Source organism: Melanotaenia boesemani, chromosome 4 (genome assembly GCF_017639745.1).
Source record: "Melanotaenia boesemani isolate fMelBoe1 chromosome 4, fMelBoe1.pri, whole genome shotgun sequence".
NCBI lineage: Eukaryota > Metazoa > Chordata > Actinopteri > Atheriniformes > Melanotaeniidae > Melanotaenia > Melanotaenia boesemani.
The window spans coordinates 13,947,027-13,963,531 of NC_055685.1; positions in this window are offsets into that span (position 1 = coordinate 13,947,027).

Below are 16,505 nucleotides of genomic sequence, written 5' to 3' on the forward strand. Positions count from 1 at the left end.
AACCTCTTGGTGTGCCCTGACTGAAACGGGCAGTTTGTCTTCTACAGCAAAACTTCTTTATGGAAAAAAAATCATAAAATAAATCAGTCATTTATCCTAGAGAACTGAGACTTCAAGGTGACTTTTGACAGCTTTGACTAAATTTGACCTTTAACCTTTCTTAATGTGTTGATGTAAAATCCACATTTTTTTATTTTTTGAAATTCATGTTAATTAGGTAATTAAGTACTGCTTTTTCTGATGTCTCTATTAACACCAAACTTGGCACAATGAATGATTTAATAGTCCTTGTGAAGCCTAGGAAGTTTGATTAAGATTTGTCAAACTTGCCAGTGTAAAGGAATTTTTCATATTTTGACATAAAGAGTAAACCATTTTTAATCAAACAGATATCAATCTGAGGTTCATTCCAAAAAATTCACACCCGTCTAAACACAGTCTGAATCATGTGTGAATATTTTTTTATGAATTTTAGACAAACTTTGTATTTTTCATGAATATTTAAAATTTTCAGCTACGACACAAATTGTTTTAATTTCCCAAATATCATTTGGATGTAGTCCAAATTAATTCCCAGCTTACCAGACATTGTCATGGCCAGCCTACTTTTTTTTGTTTCAGAATTTTAGGAGCAACCACTAAGGAGTTACGATTTTTTAGAAAACTGTTTCACACTGTGGGAAATCACTCAAAATGGCCTCTTTGGACGTAAGTTTCTGGCCTGCAAACGTAGCCAGTGACTGCGTTGCGTCTGGGATTAGGGGTGTGTGGGACGGCAACACTTGGAGACGACAGGGGTTGCCGGGGTAAGAGTTGGCCAGGGAAGGCGCTGCTTCTGGGTCTTGGACCCTGTTATAACTGCTTGCAGATCTAGCTTACTTTTGTTTTTTACCCACCACTTTGCTGCCATGTCTGTTAATATTAAATATAGGTTGATAGGTATAAGAAAAGAAATGATGCTGTAATTCTAACAGAAAATTAAGAAACCTGGTACATTTAAATGTGGTATGAGAAAGTGGCCTTGATCCCTGTAGTGAAAATTTTCCTTTTCTCAAAACTATCTACAAGCTTAAAGCACATTTTAAGCTAGGTGGGGATTCAGTCCTTTGCTAATCAATATTAGGCAAGGCAGGTCCTTGTGGACATAATGGTGTTATGAACACAAAACAAAGTTGGATGATTTGTCAATCCACTTTGCCACATACTTTTTTTCATGGTTATTAGCAGAGATAAACTTTTCTAAGCTCCAAATTACAACAGCGTTTTAGCCTGCTAGCAAAGAGATTGTTTACCAACTAAGCACAGCCTCACTGAGAGGCAAAATAAGCAGTTTCAGTGTGAATAAAACTGATGAAATGCTCACTTAATAGATGAAAAGCTGACAACATCCAACAAACATGTTTGTAGATGTTTTTTGATTAATTAGAAAAAGGCTCATTATCTTTCTCTGTGAGCTATAATTACACTTGCACAGCACAACCCAGCCCTGCTGAATAAAGACTGTTATACTTGAATTGACATCATTATCTTCAATAACAATGTCAGCAGCTGGACATGGTCCATTGATCTGGAGGTGCTACTTAAGCTATGAACAGGGTCTGAAGCATAAAAATGGATGTAAAGAAATATGTTTTATTTTTCAGTATTAATGTAATAGTCCACACAGGTAAAACCATCCACTATCCATTAATGTTTCGCTAATGTTCCTGTACATAGGTTGTTGCTCTCTGATATGTGTCTAGTCTTTTGTGATGTTTGCATGTCATCGATGTGAATGCTGTCTTCCCTTGTGCACTTGTTTGCCCCCACATTTTTTAACCTCCACCTCTTTGTTGAACTCTTTTATTCCTCCTTCTCCTCCATTATCTTTCCTGTTACCCACTTTATTTAAAATTATTTTACTGTAATGAAATGACACAAATCTTCACTTTTTCCTCTTGTGTGTCTACGTTGTAAATAGAATGTAAACAAAATACTAATGCTAAATAAAAATGCATATTTTGTTTGCAAAGGGTGCCTGAAACTTTTTATTTTATTTTTACACAGTGTGTCATGGTATATGCTGTAGAAAGTGCACCCAGAAATTTGTAAGTAAAATACATCTTTGATTAAAACAAAAAAGTTAGTAATGCTAAAAAAGCTGTAAAGGGTCCAGTGTTTCCAACAATGCAGAGTAAAATATGTAAAAAGAAAAAAGCTGTTTTTAAAAAAATCCTCTTTTTATATTTAATATCACAGATTAAAAGAAGCAACTGAAATGCACCAGTTTAAGCCCTACATTAGCTCTGTTAGCCTGCTTAGTTAACACACATTCATATCCTCTGTTCTGCGTTCTCTATGGGCTTTCTTTCATTTATTAACACAGGATGTTGTCAAGCTGACTGTTGTAAAAACTGACTTTTCCTTTTTAGCCGATGACAGTCGACCCAACATGAAGCTAAATTTTCATTTGCAAACAAAACATTTTAATTTGCAGCATTTTTAGATTAATAAAATCTTTGTATTCACATTTTAAAAAGACAAATCAACTTCAATCGCATTGAAGCAAGTATGAGTGCTGCATTTGTGGCTTTGCTCTGAAAAGTTCTGAATGTAAACCTAAAATATTCTAGTTCTGTAAATATGTCTCAACATATTTTTATAATTTAAACTGATAGTTGGTGGTTACATATTTTTTCAGGACTTCAGTATGACAATATTGAACAAACACATTTAGCCTTTTCTGAAGACTTGACAAGGGTCATGTTGATTACAGCAGTCGCTGCTGCCAGTCTCAGTTTGATAGGAGATGTATAGGCTTTCTGTCAGGAATTGTTACCAAGCAGCAAGAGACTTTTGTAGGTATCAAATGGTAGAATCAACTAAAGTAGCCAACTGCACACACACATGCACACAAGTTGGGGGATAGATGGGGTAATCTCATGCTGTATGCTTGTGCTGAGTGAGGCTGGGGTAACAAAACACCCTGCCTGGTACCCTACTTCACTCACTGGCCCTGTTAATTATTCACTCTGGCTGCAGGGGCCTGCAAGCCTCTCTCTCACATACACACACACACAGTCAAAAGCCTCTGCAGGATGTTTAATTTAGGTTGTTGAAGTTGTTTTCTTTTGCTGGCACTGGTGGTCAAATTGGGCACTGCTCTGTTAACTGAGACAAGAGGGGGGAGGAAGTGGAGGGCTGGACTGCTGATGAGGAATCTGATATCACTGAAAACACAGTGGGCATCTTTCATGACATCCTCCATTCATTCGTAGCCACACCTTCCTCCTCAGATCTTGTAAGTGTCTGTTATCTACCTTTCCTGTCCACATTAAAGGAAAAGCATCTGAAGCACTTAAACACTTTGTGTTGGACAAAGTGGCCTCACCATATGGGGGCACCAAATCGTCACTCTGCAGTAGGTCTAAGTCAGGAATTTGTCAATCATTTGAACACAGGGTGTGTCCTAATCTTCTGCCTACTGACGTCAACAGTCTGTATGAGAGTCTGGCTAAAAGAGGATGTGGGAACTAGTTTTGAAATAATTGACTTAGCTCGTGTGAGCTTAAATGAATGGTTTTACTTCAAAGTTTTTTCATCTTTGTTGCATCATGTTATAATCTGGGAACATCTATAGGTCGACCTATAGATGTTTCCAGAAACACATAATAATAATAATAATAATAATAATAATAATAATAATAATAAAAAGAAACCTGCAGTCAGTCAACCTAAAGCTAAACTAATGATAACATACAGTATGTCATCAGAAAAAGATAATCTGTTTGGGCATAAAATAATGAAGTTAGTAATATTACAGAAAGAGCCTTATCTAAATCATTCATTAGAATTTCTTTGTTTATTAAGCTATTTGATGTATAGCACCAGTAAACCCTGCACCCCCACTTTTTGTTTTTTTAGTCTGCATTGTCTTAATTTTAGGTAGCTTTTAGTAAATAGAGAATACATGGTGAAACTGGCATTCATTGGATTTGTTCTGCTATAATGTGGTAGGAATAAAACATTTTTTTTTTTTCCACAATTACTTTGTTGCATTATTTGTGTAGCAATTTTATTTGTGTTTCATTGGGGGGCTTCCGTCTATCTGTCTGTCTGTCTGTCTGTCTGTCTCACATTTCATGTACAAGACTAAAAGGTAGAATCAGTCATATATGTTTATGTTCTCAGAGGCTAGGATTAATACATGCAAGGTTTCCAAGTGCTTGATGGAAAAACAGGTCAATGTAACTAGTACATGAGATGGGGATAAGTGTGTGTGTATGTGAAAAGAAAGAGAAAGTGAGAGCAAGACAAACCTTGCAGGTTACTTTTATGACCAGTAGAGGGTAGTAGCATTCCACTATAACTGCTCTGGTTGTCACACATCTGCCAGTCTTTTTCTCTCAGGCTCATTTCATTATTTTTTTTTCTGCTCCTCTGCTTTGGCCAACAGCTGATGGACCTGTTGACTAAAGTTCCAAGTCTAAGAAGATTCTGATGCAAAGATCTTGCAATAGTTGTCATAAGCATGAACGTGATTTCATTAGGCTGTTATTGTCATTCTGGTTCAGTGCATCAACAGCTGTAACCCCCCCCCGCATGCTAAAAGTGATGGACGTGGCCGTCTGTGGGTGAGGGGAAGCCTTCATCATCAGAGGCCTTAAAGTATTGCTTGTGTGTATGTATGTGTGTAAGATTTCAAATGAAAGTTAAATGATCCATGTGAAGCAGCTTCAAAGATAAGATTAAGCCAGAAGGGGACGAGGGGAAGTAATTAATAATTGCAGCAAGCAAATATAATTAGCATGCGCTATATTTGTGCATGCAGGCTTTACATTTACGCATGTGTTTCAGTGTGTATTCATATGCATATTTGTGTGTGTGAGTTTGTGTACATATGCATGCATGTGTGTGAATATGTGTGTCAGGGTGTTTGGGATAGATGGAGCCCTGTCACTGTGTCGCCATGGAGATAAGAGAAGCCCGACAGCCTGGGAGAGAGAATGACAGCTTTTATATCAATCATGCTGACTTATAACTGCATGTGTGTGTACAAGTGTGTCTGAGTGTTAAGGGGTTAGGAAAGGGTATTAGGCTGGAATCAAAAATAAATCAATGTCATGTGGTTTGTGTGTCACCAGCTGTTGTCAGTTTGGCCTCACCTCTAGCTATAATCTCAAAACTCCAGTGACCACACGCTTACAAACACACCCATAAACAGACACACATTCTGCACTGATACACCACACAAACAGACAGATGCCAGCGTGTGTCACTCGTCTCTAAGTGCTTGGACAATGCCCAGAAGGAGATGGTTGGCCAAATGTTGCCCTGGCACAAAAATCTCCATCTTTTCAGCTTCTGTGCGATAATTCCTCTGTCTGATTTACTTTCTGTTCCTCTCTAAATATCTCTCCCCCCTTTTTGTTTCACCTCCTTTTTCCCCACTACTCCTATAATGTCTTCCCACTTTCTTTTTCTATCCTCTCCGGTCTCCATCTCCAAACATTAAGAGCCTCAGTGAGTAAGCTGATGCAGCATATCTGTGAGGAATTAGGAATTCAATTGAAGAAAATCAGGCTTTTGAGTTGTCAGCTAGATATTTAATTATGTGAGAGAATTATAGCCATGTTGCTGCAGGGACAAAGCGGAGAATAATGTGATGAAGTAAAGTATAAAAAAGCATCTGAACAAACAAGCCAAGTCCATGCTTGAATAAAATCATTATCCTTAATGTAGCCTTTGCTAAAACCACATATACTTTCACACTTTAACCTAAAAAAGTCATACAGATCAGAATACATTTTCTTAAAGTATCTGTGTCCGTGTTAATACATGGAAAGGTTTCACTAATATTATCTGAATTCTTCCCCCTGTAGCAGATGTCACCTGGCAGTGAGATAGAAAGATAGAGACAGAGAGGGACTTGGAAGATAGTAAGATAGGAATCTAACCTCCTCTGTGATTAGCTACTGCTCTCATAGACAGGTCTGTGCTGATAAACACACAAAGAACACATTTAACCTTTATACTACCCCAAATTTTGAACTTTGGTTTATTATTTGATCTGTATCGGTTTCATTCATTTAATTTCTCTTTGGCCTCTTTTTCTCTCTTTTTTTTCTTTTTTTTAGCCTTTCAATAATTCTGTCTATTCCCCTCAAAGTTAGGGGAATAGATAGTTTAACAATTATCTTTTTCCCCAAATATGTTGTCTCCCTTTTTATTTGCTCCATTGAAAAAGTTTTTTTTTGGTTTATAGAATAAATTCAAACACTAAACTTGTTTGAACCCACAATTTTACTTCTGATGCTCATGGTAAGTTGCAGAGAGATAACAGCAAAGAGGGCTGACAGTTCAAAGGCATGTTTCATCTAAGGAGAAACAAGAGTGGACTTTTACAACCAGGAAGAAAAACATGTGGAATCACCATTCTAGGAAGACAGTTGGCCAGCAGTTTAACTCTGTAAAAGAGAAGAAAAAAAAAGGGGGGGGGTACATAAAATTCTAAAGGCAATTCTTTTTCAGATCAAGGAAGGAAAAAACTGCAAGTAAGTAAATTAATAAAGGAATCTTTGATTTGCATTTCTAAAACAAATTCCTGCACTGGTCTATATATGCAAATTAGTCTAGAAGAAAGGCTTTCAGACCTGCTGTCAATAGAAATCATTTTAAGAATTAAGAAAAAGGTTTCAGGATGGTAAATCAGCTTGGAGTGTGTTAAACGGTGTTAGTTGTCCCCCATCAGCTGTGTCTTAAACTGGGAGCGAGTACAAACAAAATGGGAAAGTTGTAGAGGAGAAACATACAGATAGACCAAGAAAGATGTAAAAGCACCAGGACAGAAAACTCTAAGCAATGTGCCTTTAAAAACAGAAAATGCATACATCAATCCATTTTCTATACTACTTATTTCAGTGCAGGGTCATTGGGGGATGTCGCCTATCCCAGCAGCTACTAGGCAAGAGACCTGGACAGGTCACCAATCCATCCCAGGGCCAACACAGAGAGACTATCCCTCAGCAATCCTTCAATGGAAAATGCAGAGAAAAACAAATGAAAGAGGAATCACTGTCTCTGACCAAACAATCAGAAATTAGCTTAAGGAAATGTGATTGACATACCAAAAAGCCAAACATAAACCAACACTGAGACCTTAATAGAAGAAAACAAGGTTCAGGGTTGGTGTAAGGTATAGAACCAAATGAGCTGGCAGTCATTTCCACTTCAATAAACGTACACGTATACGTTACAGTTTTAGATACGTTTTCTTTTTCCACATATGTCAGTAATGGAAATAGTATCTTAATTTAAGTGGAAGTTTATGGTGGAAAAAAAGAAGAAAATTCTATGACAAAACACTATCTTGCGCAATTGATTTGACAATATATAATACACGAAAAAGCTGAAACCGGATTGATCCAGAATTTTGCTTTTAATTAGTGAAGTGCACACCTCAAAGGATTAAAGCTTTGATAAAAACCAGGAAAACTGCAACAAGGTACTTGGTGCCATTATTTTTTTTTAATCTCTGTCATTTTTTTCTAGTGATTTAGTGATTTAATAACTTTTCTTCTACTCGATTCCAACAAAAATAAAAAGATAAATAAATGATGCAGTTTTATTTAAAGTTTTAAGCATACCTACTTTAATTTATTCATTATTTTCATAAAAGTATATACCAAATAACAAGGAGCATCCTCAAAGAGTGGCAACATCCTTTTTTTTTTTTTTTTTTTTTGGGTCGAGCTTTTCCTTTCATGTAGCCATGAAAGGCACCATCTGATGTGAAATAACCAAACCTGTGTAATATCAGCCTTTCAAACATAACTCATTTTAAAATCTGCATTAAAGCAGGGGATAACGTGGTTATCTTTTCTCGTATAATCTGTTGCACCTACATACTGATGCATGTGCGCGCATGTGCAGGCAGACATTCATACACACCTCCATTGAGTCAGTCAGTGGGCTCTCCATCATTGCCAGCGGTAGCCCGGTGTTCTTTGGTTGGTTGCAGGTTGATGGATGAGTCTCCCTTGAGCAGCTCTGTTAAAGCGCCTCTCTATCAGGCTGCAGCCCGCATGGGCCCTCACATTTGATTAGATCCCAATGGAAGCTGGTTGCTCCCTGTCATCACTCATACAGCACAGGCTCGAGATGCAACAGCAACAGCCATTGGAGCACAGAACTTGACACGCTGAGGAAGCCATTTCGGTGCAAAGAGAGGATATTATGTGACTCATGTACAACTCTGTTTCACATGGGTGGCACCGCACTTGGCTAGAGAGGAAAGATATTGTGAAGGAGATGGATACTCAGAAGAGTCTTTCCAATTCCATTTTTCATAGGTTATACTCAGAGCCGAAAGCCTCATCCAAGATTCTATCAAAGTTCCCACCTATTCATTTAAATTACACCAGAATGAGAGTGAGGACCAATTATAGCACTTAAAAACTGAAAAGGCTTCAGCAGCTTGGCTGTCTTTTTCTCTCCCCCCAACCCCCCTCTTTCATCTCTCATCTCCCTCTACTGGTATTTGCATGTCAATGGCTTCTGTGTAAGTGCATTTCTCTTCTTTTTTTATTTTTGCCTGCTATTTACATGTCATTGGCTTTTGCTGCTTGATGGTGCTGCGTTGAAATGAAAGTAATTTGCTCTCTGACAGTCAGACCATTTTACCAGCTATTACTCTCATCCATTCTGGTCAGTGAATAATAATGACAATGAAACCAGGGAGCTGTGAAGAAATTTAGCAAGCTCTTGTGTTAGTGACGCTGGTGTGGCTTTCCTGTGGTGGTTTTACTTCCTGTACCATTCATCTGCACCAAGAAATCTTGTTTTAAATATATGCAGTCTTTGTTCCTTCAGTGCACAGCTTTGTTACAAAATAAGGCGATTTTATGCCTTGCAAGTTAATTGCCTTGGTGAAGGAGTTGAAATGTAATGTTCTGTACTCTTAAGCCCTGAAAGTATTTGTAAAAGTGCATGGACTTCATCATTAGATCACTGTGAATTAGACGTGTGTAAATTGGATGTGTTTCCATAGAATAGTCTGATATGAATAAACTTATAGACTATATTTCTTGTGGTTTTAATTAAGTGGCAAAAGCTATACCAGTCAGTCACATGACTGGTGTCTCAGCCAAGGCTGAAAACATCTGATGAGTTTTGATTTGCAATTTTTTCTCATTCCCACTCATTTACATTAAATGTTCTTCAAAAAGTTGAAAACCAACATAAGTAAGCATTTCTCTCTTTTTTGCTCATTAGCATATGTTTATTTCTATTCGTCTTTACTTATGAAAAACTTTAACAAGAAAATCAAAAACATCTAGGAAAACCTAAGTGCAGCCTGACATTCTTTATTAACCTGACATTAAAGTGAAAACCATCACATTTCTAGTGAATGCATGGAACAAAAAGAAAAAAAAAAGAAAACTTTTTAAAGCTTGAAACCAGAGTACTCCCTAGTGACGGCCTGGAAATGACCCAATGATGAGGTTTAAAAATAAAGACGTATTTCCTTTTAATCAGCAGAATGGACCATGCCACCTAGAGTGTTAAATCACTGCTGCAGAAGTGATTTGAGGATAGCTGCTCACAAATCATGCTGGATGAGGATGAGATACGGTGATGAGAGGACACTAACAGGCCAAGTGTCAGCAGCTCACATGTCTGGATGGAGAAGCATACACATACTCACAAATGCACACCCACCCACACCCACACTCACACACTTAGTCCCTACAGTGTTGTTTTTAAGAGTTCCATAGCTCATTAATGATTTACTCTTACAGGCAGGACAGAAATAAGACTGCTTATGACTGAAATATTGATGGGCCTGTATGAATTATTAATGGTCTGATTTTTGAAATAAAGATGCAGTTGACCTACTGTTGTCAGAGGTGAGGTGGAGTAGTCCAGCTTTTTTAGTTCGATAGATGGCACTGGTTGTTTGTGTTTGCCTACAAATTTTCACAAAATGCATTTCATGTACATTTGACTCTTTGTGTGTGCAAGGGAGAGAAACGTTTGTGTGTTCAGGAATGTATCTTTCCACTGTGGTTGTGAGACACAGAAATATTCTGTTCCTTAAGACATGCATTTATGAATGGGACTGAATTGTACAGAGGTCATTCAGTCTATGATGTGCTTTCAGCTATTGAATTGTTGACCAAATGTTAGATAATTAAATTACAAATAGTAGTCTGATACTATCTACAACATTCTTTTGACAAATCAAACTATGCAGTTTTAAATCTATTTGTTTTGGTTCTGCCTCCAGAAGAATCTCATTTGGCACTGAATAGTGTGAGTAGTCCTGAATCTTGATATGCTCTTGGACTGGGAAGAAAGAATATTGAATATTCTAAGTGCATCACTTCTCCTCATCTTCAGTAGCACAATTTAAAAATTAGCTACTCTAACGTTTCTAATTAAAGACATAGTAGTTCACCTGTTGAGGCAATTCTTTGTCAAATGTAATAGGAATTTCTTTTTTTTTTCTGACTTTAAGCAAACAAAAAAAAGTTTTAATTTTGTCCTACATTTCTCAATCCCAGAACTAAAAAAGAAGAACAGAAATTACATTTCTGCACAAAACCATGGCTAACTGAGCCACAGCGGGACATAACCACTGGTCTGTTTGATGCTGGACTAAACAGAGGGAATATCCCTAGTGTAATAAATGTCAGTCATTGTGTAGCAGCGTTGTAATGCAACTCAGACCGCTGCACATCGACTGTGTCCGGTTCAGCCACATGAGACTACCACTCTTTGGGTTCGATACGTTTGCCTTGTCTACCTGTGAAACTGATTACAGTCGGTATCCTTGCAGATCTGTGACTGCTGATCTACGCTCACTACAGAAAGGACACATTATAGCACTGCAGCAATCATTGACAATAAAAACATAAAAAGTGAGCTAATGGGAAGTTTTCAGATGAGAAAAAAAGACGTGTCAGAAATTAAATAACAGGTTTGCTAGTGCCTGTGACAGCCATAAAATCAATGTGTGCTCACATTGCTGGAGGTGTGTCTCAAATTACTCCTGATCTGTGAACTTATGCAGAATTGTTTTTTTTTCTTTTTTTTTTCTTTTTATGTATAGACATACCACAATGACACACAATGTAAGCTACAATTTTATTTTCTCAAAGGTCTTCATTTGTCCGATAGCCATTTTGGCCTAAACTCTCACTGAAAATCTCTTTGATTTGCTGGGCAGGTGTGTTTAACATATTCCAAAAAGCAGTTCTGGTCATTACTGGCTATGAAATGGATGGCCTAACCTCAAAACTAGATCAGAAGATTTTTCCACTCTACTGAGTTAGTATAAAATGAATGTTTACTGAGTAAACATAAGGTACCTACAATTGCTTTCAATCATATAATCACTCTGCAGGAATGCTTCAAAAAGGTCCTTAGGACTTCTCAGTCCATCTGAGCTCTAGTATGGTTCAAGCACTATTCCTTGAAAATAGGTACATTTTCGTATACTCTTTTTTGTGCATTTGAAAGAACAAATGTGTACCCATGTGACAAAAATGTTCCACCATGTTCTTGTACAAAAAAGTGTCCTTTGACAAAAGCAATCATGTCCAGAGTTGATTTATCACCAGTTAATCCAACATGAATGAGATGGAGTACAAAGAATGAGACCATGCAAGCAACAGAGAGAAAGGCTACAGCTGACATTTGATACAGTAACCTTCTTATTGCAAGGCAACATTGCAAACCACTAAACTACAATGCGTTTTATGTTTTTATTTTATATACCCTTGGTTGTTACTGATGATTTTGTACCTTTAAGAAAATTCAGTGGTCAACAGTTATTACCCAAGAGACCAGTACAGTACTTACTTTTCTGAGAAGAATAACACTGAGTACAGAAATAAAATCCATTATTTGTCTGTGTGTAAAACTATTGGTCTTCAAATTGGCATAAAGATCAACAAGAACAAAAAGCTTTGTTATGAAGTAAATGTATTATCAAAACCATCCTAAATAATAGAAGTCAAAATTCTGGTATTCTGGTTCAGTTTAGCTCAATTTCTTATGTCTCTGTCTCTTTCCACTGTTCCCTTAAAAATTCATAATCCTTCAGGTTGTCTTTGTTTAGTTTGAATATTCACAGTCTTTTTGTTTCTGCTAGTAAAACTATCTCACTTGGTTTTTACTGCTGTTCTCTTGCTTGTAATTGTCCTTTTTGAAACTCCTCGCTTCATCCCTACTGTGTTACATATGGGCATTGGACTGATTTTTCACCCTTCTTATTTTATGTGAACATGATCCCCTGCAGAGAGTTTTTTTAATGTATTTTTTTTTTTTTAATGGAGCAGTGATAGATAGATATGGAGTTCTGGAAATGAGTTTGAAGCTAGAAGCAAAGGAGACAGTAATACATGTTAATGACTCGCAAAAATGAGGCCCTGGAGGTGCACAAAGAGTTTGGGTGACAGGAAAAATGTCCAGTGAAGCCCTGTTTCAGTAGAGGGCAAAGGACAAAAGGGGATTGTTCTCGAGCTTTTAGGACTTAGCTAAGTTGACTGGCTTGGGCTGCTTTGTCCTTCACTAGGGTCAAGAGGATAGGGATGGGGGGGTGGGCCAAGCAGATATGATCTTTCTCCTCGAGGGATGAAAGGAGGCAAAAAGGATAGAGGTAAGCACTGTGAGGAAATAAAAAAGATGGAAAGATGGAGATAGAAGTGAGTAGAGAAAAAAAAATGCTATGAAGTTGCTATATAGGAAAAGAAGGGAGTTTTTCTTTTGTTCCTTTTTTACTTTTGTTAAGGGATAGAGGATAAAAATCTCTTTCGATTTCAACAATCAGTATTCAACACTTCAATGGGTACTGTGTGAATACATGGGTTTAGGTGTGGATGAAACTGGGTAAAATGCTGTAAAAAGGTCAGTCACAATCGACTACTGAATATAAGAGGTTTTCAGAAAAAAAGTAGAACCTTAAACACTAAGTAGAAATGAATGTGTGTGCACGTGAGTGTGTATGTGTGTTTCTAAATGATGAGGTTGAGTCCCAAGCCACCAGCTAATGGTTTCCATAGATTTATTGGCAGCACTGGGGGTACTTTGTTTTAGACTCATGAGACAAGTTGCAATATATCACCATCTCAGCCGGCATGCAGACATCAGACTTTACATCAGATCTCTCTGAGTGGCTGTCAGGATGTACATGGGAATGTGTGAATGACTGGAATAAAAATAAAAATGCAGGCCAATAAAACAGCAAAAAATGTTAAATAATGGAAGAGAGACTTAAGAGCATTAAGTACTCTGTAGCTGAAACCACAAATAATGTTTACTGCTTAATTTCACTCAAAGATGTTGTGAATGTCCTGCTATGTCCACCTTTGAAATCCCAGCTTTTAGCATTTGAAGTATTTGGGTTTAATGGTTGTCTCTTCAACAATAGTGTTTTCATAACCAGCCAACTGGGAGGAAATCTAAAAAGAGAGGCAGGAGCACTAATCAATAGGAGAGGGCGGACCAGTGTCAAACGGCAAATAAACAAACAAGCCATTATCCTGACACACACACGGAAAACATAAACAACACATACACACTAGAACAAGTCCAAATGCAAATGTAGAGACACACAGAGGTGTCACTTACATATAATTAATACGAGGGTTAATTTATGAAGTGATACACTTCTTTTGCTATCTTTGTGGGGACTCTCCCTCTTCCACATCTGAATGCATTACCTTGAGCCTCATCCTGATTTGAAGATCACATCCAGGCACCTCTGTCTGAGCACAAACAGCTTTTTATTTGTGCTGGTGAACACAAATTCTGTGTAATTTTCGTGCCAACTGGAATCACTTTCAAAGTCATGTATTTCAATAGTGCATCTGGTTTGTGTCTCTAGTATGTTTTGTGTGTACCAAAGGGCGTGGGAGTCACTAGGCTGTAATTCAGGAAAAGGGTATTTGGTTTTGAGAAGTTATTACTGTTATCCTAACCTTAACAATATGAAGTTGACATGTTAATGAAGGTTCTAGAGCCAGACCACACCTCAACCACACCTCTAATCACCTGGTGAGCCTTCTAATACCTGGTTCCTTCCTCCCCTTCCCACCATAATTTATCCATCCTTCCCTCTCTATTTCCCATTCTTCCCTCCCTTATCCACTTATCCATCATTCCCACTCCACCATCCTTCTCTTCTTGTCCATCTATTCTTTTTTTCCCCATTATCCATCTGTAGGAGCCAAATTATTGTGTTATGTTTTGATGGATTTATATTGTTTCTGAATGGCTGTTATTTGTTCTATTTGCTAGTTTATGAGATAAAAATGTGAAGTATTAGGATTTGAATTATGAGTTGAACTAAAGTAATGAATTGTTTATTTTGATTGTTTACTGTTGCGCATGGTTGATGCCGTTTCTCATCTCCGCCCCCTCTTTATGGACAGGTGACTGCAGCACCTGGGCTATATTAGTGTTGGCTATTGGGGCCAGGTGAGCTCTCGGTTTCAGGCACGCAGCTATACAGTTTTAGACCGCGGCCAGCGTTGGTTATTTTTGTTTTGTTTTGATAAAAAGAAAGAAAGATGCCTGCCAGTCATGTCATGGTGCGGTAAGAAACGCTAACACTTTTGGAAATAAAATCATTGATCCAGAGGAAAGAAATGTTTGGACTTCATGATCATTTGTTTTGAACCAAAGAGCGCTGGAGCGCGTCGAACTTGGATGCATGTAAGCGGAGAGCAAAGAGCGTCTTTTATAAGAAAAGAACGCGCTAACACCATCCTTTACTCCTTCATCCATTCCTCGTTTCTTCCTCCCATCCATCAATCCTCACCGCCTTCATCATCCACCCTTTTCTTCATCCAACCTCATCCCTTACCCATTCATTCTTTTTTTCTCTCCCTCATCCATCCTCCCATCATCCCCTACATCTCTCATCCTTTACCTCATCTCATCTTTTTCTTGTCCTTCTTCATATCATTAATTTATTCTGGTGTATTTGGAGGGCTCCTAACTTCATCCATACCGTTCATTAAACAAACATTGTTTCAATACACCATCAGTGGTTGGAGTGACTTAAACTCAAACTTGATTTGTCTTGTTTTGTTGGTTTGGCTTAGTCGGGAATTACTCCATCTCCAAACACCTCCAACCTCTAAACACAGTCAGTTTTTAAATTTGATGCAACCGTTTTTTCATGACTGTTTCACAAATGACACTGTATTCCTTTATGTAATAATTATCTTGTCTAGTAGCTTGATAACATGTAAAACAAGTACATGGATATAAATCGATAGCTTAAGTTTTCATTGCTGTGAGATTGGTTGGCATGAACAGACGTCCAAATGCAGAGTTAGAGAAACAGACTGGTGCAAACTTGTAAAATTGACATTAACATTTAGCCGACCAGAATCAAACTCACCTGTTTACACTAAATGCTCTGCTTCTGTGAGTGCGTTTGTGTGTAATTCCCATCCTAACAAGAATGTGATTGAAAATGTGGATGTTCTCTGTTTTTCTGAAAGCAAGAAAAAGATAGTGAGAATAAAAGAAGTCAGAAGCAGGCAAACAGCATAAACACTGATATCACCATATTGATCAAATATTTTGGTGGCAGTTAGATGGCCCTCAGGCATGACGGTGTCCGAGCCTGTTTCAGTAATCTGTGGATCATTTGATGTGTGTACTTGTGTGTATTTGTGTGTGTGTACTTTGTCTTCCTTCTGTCCACAAATTGGTGTGTATGTGTGTTGAAGTTTGTTCTGAGCAGGGCTGGTGACAGAGCAGGAGGAGGAGTGCTATCGATTTTTAGCCCAGGCATGCTAGAGAAAGATTTGTTTGGGTGGAACTGTGATTACCTCCCTTTCTCACTCTTCTCCCATGCCCCCTTTTCCTGTTACCCTTTCACTTAGCATATGTGCAGTGTCTCTCTAACCGTCCAATGTCTCACCCGTCTCAATCATTAGGCCTAAACAAAGCGTGTGATCTGCTCTCGCTGTCATCTATTTCTGGATGCCAGCATGTCTGTGAGAGAATATGCTTTAAAGTTTTTGCAGCTTAGAAATGGTGGTTTTATATTCTAAGTATACCACACTTGCCACATAGGGATTTGTGTGTCTGTGTGCATCCACACGGGTGTCTGTCTGTTTGTGACTCTGTGTGTGCACTTTCTGAAACAATGACATGGGTATCTGAGGTTTTAAAAGATTTAGGAGCGAATCAGTTGCTTGGTTACCGGAGTGTGTTTGTTAGGTTGCAGTTTCTGTGTGTGAAATTGTAAACACATCTATATATAAGTGTGCAGACTTACTTACAATTATAAATATATAAATATATACATACATATTTCAGAAAGCATAATCATAATGTATAGTGATTGATAAACCTAATCCTGCTAAATACTACCAGACTGATCCCAGGTCAGTCTACATCTGTCTCTCTCTTTGCCCATCAATCTTTTCCCCTGCTGTTAGAATGGAACAGACGGCAACACAAAGGCAATCTGTGTTTCTCACTGTGTATAGCCAGATAAA